This window comes from Sebastes fasciatus, chromosome 11 (assembly GCF_043250625.1).
Source record: "Sebastes fasciatus isolate fSebFas1 chromosome 11, fSebFas1.pri, whole genome shotgun sequence".
In the NCBI taxonomy this organism is placed as follows: domain Eukaryota; kingdom Metazoa; phylum Chordata; class Actinopteri; order Perciformes; family Sebastidae; genus Sebastes; species Sebastes fasciatus.
The window spans coordinates 21,813,954-21,821,013 of NC_133805.1; positions in this window are offsets into that span (position 1 = coordinate 21,813,954).

Sequence of the window (7,060 nt, forward strand, 5' to 3'; positions counted from 1 at the left end):
TGTTGACTTAAAAGTGATATAGCCGAAAGCTCCTGAACAAACAAGTTGACTTTAAGTTGAGATAGTTTTGTCTAAAACTTTAAATGAAACGAAATATGAACTTTTGTGGACTGGTTATCATTTCATATTTTCTGCAAAAACAAAAACCTCCAATAAAAACACTGTCACTCAGGGGTTTTCCCCTTTGCTAGAGCAGCAAATGGGATGGGAAGGCAATGGGAAGTGACCTTTTCAAATCCCCGGACTGGCTGGGAAAATGTCTGCAGCCCACCTTTTTGATAGCAGAATAGTGACCACAGCAGAAAGAGGTCTACCTTCTCTATAATCAGACTTCATTGTTGAGGTTAAGTGTTTATGGGAATCTGATACAGACGTTGTTGGATTTTCACAGTTTCATGCAGGATCACCCTCACTTTGCTATGACATTTTATATTGATTTAGTGTAAACTGATTATCAAGGCCTCTGTCATATTACACTGCACAGTGATGTTTTTACCTCAATGTCAAACAAAGTTACTATGAAAGTCATTAGTGCAGGATATAAACATTTCTGTTTTGGGTTTACGGTGTTCGGACGTACGTATGTGCCGGAGAATTATCCTGCTGAACTGATATTATTTCAACAGGCTCTATTCCCTCAGCAGATGAATGGAGATTTCAGGGAGTTTTCTCTCTCAACAATCTTGCGGCCTCATCATACAAACCCTGAAGCTCGACTAATCCAGGAGAGAAGGGGCTTTGTGATCCCAGGCTGTGAATAGGAACCTCGCGTCCGGTTGCGAAAACAACACACAATTACGGAGTGTATCTGTCCTAATACCTAAAACATCAGTGGAAAAGCCCTCGATATCCCTGGCACGTGTACCTAAATTAGCAGTGCAGGAGTAGCACCCTCTCGGTGTTAGCTATTCCTCCCCTGGGTCCTAGCTGCTTTGCTCGGAGAAACTGAGAGGCTTTAATGTACCCCGCTCGCTGGACTCCTCCTAACTTCCTGCCCTGTACCAGGCTCTAATACGAGCTGTAACTTTGCGGTGCGCAGTAATCCGACAACGTTTTGACAGCTGTTCCCATGAAGGAAGTGGGTGCAACTAAAGCACATACTGAAAAAAAGGTAGAAAAAAAAAAAATCAAGCAAACTTGGCCCCCCCACCTTTCTCCTGACTACCTCTCATTCCCACTCTCATCATCCTCCTGGTCTGCTCGGACATGCACCGGGCTGTCAGGCAGAGAGAGTGGATAGTGAGATAATTCTTGAACTGCTGAAAGTGGCAGAGGATTTGTTATTCCAGCATCACCCCACTGCACAGGATGTATGCGTGCTGCCTCGTGGAGGATTTGCTGAGGAGTGTTGATTGTGGTATAGTTGTGTTGGATCATGTAACTGGATGTGGACTTCATGGCATTAAATGCATTGAAGAGTCAGTGACAGAGAAACTAGTGGCAAAAAAGACAATAGAACTGGCCCTTACAAGGAATAGTTCAGCATTTTGGGAGATACGCTTGTTTGCTTTCTTGCCAAGAGTTAGATGAGAAGATTGATACCACTCTCATGTCGGTACAGGATGGATGAAAATGAATGAAAATGCACTGCATTTGGTTTGTCTGCCAGAAGCTCTGTCCTAAATTGCCATTTTATCCAGTTTTTAACCCACAAAAAACAATATGTTTAAAAAAGGTAAACAATTTTAGTCATCAGACGTCTAGATAAGCTTTAAGTTGGCTGGATGTGGACTATAAACTGTATATAAGAAGTGGACGTAGTCACTGTGACGTCACTCAATGGTTTGTGGGCTGTTGTTTTGAAGCTTCGAGTTTGGCTGTCGCCTTTGTTTTTTTGGAACCAGAAGCGACACAAATGGGTGAATAAGACATTTTTTGGTGATATAAAGGTTACAATTAACTTTCACAAACTGAAAACTCACTGTGAAAGGGTTAAAGTTGTAAGACGAAAACACAAACAACTCCCAGACCGGACAAAGCCGTGGTAGCGACCTGTCATTCACAAGGTAGCCACGCCCTAAAGCATACCCTGCTTTATGGCCTTTTTGACTCTAAATGGTACCATAATTTACTAAATGAACATCATGCTGTATTGAAGAGGACTTGAAACTAGTAATTTAGACCATGAACTCATGTTTACAATGTTTACTGAGGTAATAAATCAAGTGAGAATTAGGGTCACTTTCTCATCAGACATTATTTTGCAACCAGAGGAGTCGCCCCCTGCTGGCTGTTAGAAAGAATGCAAGTTTAAGGCACTTCCACATTGGCTTCACTTTTCAGAACCAGAGGTTGCCCACTGATGTGGACTGCCTCGACTGCTGCTAGCTTTCTAGGTTTGTTTTTTCGTCTGGTGGCTAGGCTAGCTTTATTGTGGATCTAAGTTTTTAGCACTTTCATGGGATTTTACAGATTGCAAGCGTGATGGATCTGAGTGTCGAACATGCCACCTTAACATTTCAGGCCAAGAAATTAATCCAGCACCACGTAACCAAACTAAATGTTGCTAAAGTCTGATCGGTGCACAGAAATACGTGACATCACCATTTCCTGACTGAGCCCATCCCACTTCAAACCAGTGAGAGCAGCAAAAAGAAAAGCATAAATTACAGAAATCTCTCGTGTGAAACAACCAAAACGGTTTGAAATTTGGCTGAAAATTGCCTCTAGTAAGTAACAGAATTAATGCCAGTTACATGGTGATATCTAAAGGTTGCTTATATTGGCTAATATTAGCCACACCACAAGCTACTGGTCATACCAGACCATGTAAGACTGTAGCAACAAAACCCCTTGGTTGTGAATTCAAACCTTTCATGAAGAATAATGTATAATTTTTTTCCTTCAACAGTGACATAATCTCACTTTAATTCAGTGTTTGGTACTTGAAACAATGAGATTTCAACAAAAATGCCAGACTTGAGGGTAATTAATGAGAATCCAAGCATTCGCTCCTCAAAGACAGACTCACTGGGTGAAACATATGTGCCGAGCACTATGAAAACACCTTAGCTCATGCCGCAGGTCTGTGGAACTCACAGATTTATGATTTTTTTCAGCGTATTGGGAAAAAGCGAGTTCCTCTCTGGAAAGTGTGATAGGGGTCTGAAGGGTATGTGCCTTCCTCGCCTCCTTCCTGCGCCCTGCCCAATAGCTTACCCTGTTTATAACTGTTTTTGATTGTTGTTAAGTACCTGTCAAAGCTCCCGCTTGTCCCTCGCGCCTGGAAAAACATGTGAGCTCAGCATCTCTCAAAACAGGAGCGAATTAAGAAAATGCAGTGCATTGAGGAAAAATACTTAGTGTACTGTATATATCTGGCGGTGGGAATCTGCTTTTCAAACAAGGATGACTTTGTTTGAATCGGCGTGTCAGTCAAGTTGAGTGAAAAGTTTTATGGTGCCGTTAGTGACACAGAGACACATTTCGTTTATATACTCCTCGGGTAACAGCAACATTAACTCAATAATCATTTCAGTTAAGATTGCAGGACAGGCTACTCAAATGATTGAACGCCAGGAAGAGCATTCAAGTGTAATATATCATGAATATGTCTTGTGATGCGTGCACTGTGAAAACTATCAGTGATTTTTTACTGGAAATGAACTGCTGAGATCTCTGCACTTTTTTTTTACTCGACTAGGGAGACAGCTCATTGACCGTGGCCTCCCCATAAGATGCGATGGATAATGATGATAGCTGGCTCAGGAGCTTGTCAACACCTGCTCACAATCATAAAAATGTCAGCTTCGCATGACAAAGCTCATTTATCAAATAGCCCTCCTTCTGTTATAATACACTGCACTCCTACCCATGTCCAAATGAAGAATTCAATACAGCCCATAAATCGTACAAAATCTGAGTGGACCTGACTTCTCCTTCTGGAAAAATAGAATAATAAACAAACAAATTATTCTATAAATAATAATGGAGCATGTGTTTCTTTCATTGGCGTACATGCTCGGACAGGGGGAAAGCCCCAGAGACCCCATAGCTAGGGGGATGGGATAAACATAGATCTGTGTAGACGCCGGAGTTTTTTGGCACGCCTGCTGCACTTGCAATTGCACCAGGAGAGTTGGAGTGCTTGCCAGGAGAGGTGCAGGGTTAGAAACATTTTATTCTTGAGGAAATTCCTCCTATTACTCCATTATTCATCCGAATCTCCGAGGAGATGGATGCTCTAACTGCTCTAGCAGAGACCGTTCGGGAGAGAACAGTTCATCACAGTAGATCTCCTAGACAAGAGAGTGTTTTGATGTATCACCAGTAGGATGTATGCGATGGACATATACTCCTCAGTCCATCAATTTACTTGGACAGTAAGTACTTTGGAGAGCGCTGAATGGATATTCAATAGCATAACTACACAGCATTAAATGTCAGAGTAGAACAGCCATTTACAATTGTGAAGGAGATATTTTCTTCAACCAGGTCACCACCTGTTTTGTGCATCAGGGATGTATGAAATATTAACTACTGGGACAAATTGTGGGTTTTGTTTTCTCCCAAAATGTTGATGTTATATAAGCACATAAGGGAAAGTTGTACAACAGCGAATTGAGGAGGACCTGGAAGTTTCTATCAGCAGCTGCGCTGACCTACGACCACTCGTTTGTGTCTGTCTGTGGGGTGACGGTGGGGAAATTAGTTGTAGTTGTGGTGACTGTGTGTTGGTGGGAGGGGGGTTACAATGGGAGGCTGATGAAAGCGAGGGGGTTTACAGAGATGGGCCATGAAGCTGCTGTCCAGCTCATGCTTCAATTGTGCAGTAAAGATTCCCCAGCTGTCCTACGGATTAGCCCGTGTGCTTATGTGATTAGGATACATGGCACCGCGGCTAGACCCGGCGCCTCTGACCCAGAGAATGTAGAATGAGATGGGATGGGAGGAAAAAGGATGGACGGGTGATGCTGCGGAGGCCACAGACACTGAGCACCCAACATAAGACCTGCATGGGTGTTTTGAGTGCATGAAAGCCTGTTGCTTATTGTAGGTATCAAAGGTTGGAGAATGTTTTGTGATATAAGAAAGATTCATCCTCAAAAACATGTTAAATATTCCTAAAGCTGGATCTATACATTTGAGTCAATGTGCAGTGGTCCCGCTGTCGATGGCTGTAGTTCAACATCAAATTTTGATCTCACAGACATATGTGAAATGACAACGACCTCCTAACAGCGCATTACCTGATACCAAAGAAACAATTTAATGTAAGGTTTAGGCAACAAAACTATGGTTAGGTTTAGGACAGAAAAGATCATGGTTTGGGTTAAAGTAATGTCACGTAATCTCTTTCATAGCCTACGTAATTTAAAAAAACATAACCCTGACTTTTGGTATCACACAGGACATGAACACAAGTCTCCTGGTTTAAAGTCTCGTGTTTGACCGATCAATCCATCCACCCCGACCTCCTCCCTATGTGGACTTTGATCAAAATGTATTTCTGTTGAACCTGGGAATTCGTGTGTCCAGGATCCTAATTGTTTCCAAGGTGCTGTCACTTAAGAGATCATGGTCATTTCACGCGTTTCTGTGAGATCAGGCTGAATTTTGCCCATCGATAACACAGCTGCAACACAAGTTGAATGCTTATCAGATCGCGTAATTTTTATAATCCTAAGGCATCAGTCACACCAAATCAGGCATTGAGACGAAAACACCAGTCTCCCATTCATTTGAATGTGGGTAGTGCGTTTAACCTGTTGTGGAAGAGACTTCAGGGGGTGCCGAAAACCAAAAATGCAGCAGCCTGCAGTGAAAAGTTGAAACAGAAACAACTTTTGGAGAAACTCAACCCAACGTCTCGCTGCGGTGGCCAATCCCGTAACCGTCGCCCCACACCGCCGCACAACCCTACGCTATATCACCACAACGTCTGATAAAAGGTTCAGCCACTTTGTGACATTGGGTGCACATGTTTGCCTTGCGAATGTTATCAAACAGGAGCATTCACTTAAGAGTTCTTATTTCATTCACTTTGTGGTAGAGAGGGACTATTTTTTTAATGACAAGGCAAAAGTGAGCATGGCTCACATACCCCCGCTCGCCGCTTGACCCCTACTAAAGTAGGGCCAAAGGTTTTGCCCTTTTGGTAAATAACATTTTTTTTTGGGCACCCTGGACTTTTAACCCCAAAAAGGCACAACTAGACTACACTGTCAATCATCATACCAAATTTGAAGTTCCTAAGTTCAATAGTTTCCGAGTTCTGGTCCAGAAACAAAAGTGTGACACATGAACGGACGGAAGGACGGACACGCGGAACGCTATATACCCCCGACTACATTGTCGCGGGGGTATAAAAATGGCTTTGCTGGATCACAAAGTACATTTAGTGTTAACATACTTTATGTTTTCTTCCCCATTAACCATCTCCACCATCATCTGAAACATGCGGACAAAAAATTATTTATAAGCTTTATGGGACTGTAATTGGAAAGAGCTGTAATTTAGGACTACAGAGTAAAAAAGAGACAATTGTGTTCAATTTGTAAACTTCTAATTCATTTATTACAATGAGAGTCTTTAACTCAGAGCAGAGCAGGGCAGCAAGAATGTGAAATTTGTCAACAGCAAACATACAATCCACCACGATTTCCAAAAATGATATGCATATTCATTTGGTAGAAAATGATTAAGGTATTACAGATACGTGGAATTAAGCAGTTCTTGTGGTTTCTCCACGCACACTGTAGCCCGGATGAAGTGCAATTTTTGAGAAGGTGTGCGTTAGCTCTGATGTACCTACAGCGCCTACACATGTAGCCAGTGAAGGTAATCTGTAACCCCTCAATGCACAATTATAAAATCGGCTTAAGCCACATGTTGCATTCTTGGAATCCCATTGGACATTCATTAAAGCATGCGATTTTGGTGTGGCATGATCTACGCTGATCGTAAAACATTCCCAAAGTAAATAAAAGCTCATACATGTACTAAAGGAACATATGCACATTGGACAACACAGGAAACCTTTGAAATATGGGAAACAGTGATGCTAACACAGGAAGAGGCAATGCTTTTCCTCCTGCATCCTCTTACTAAAATGTGTTCA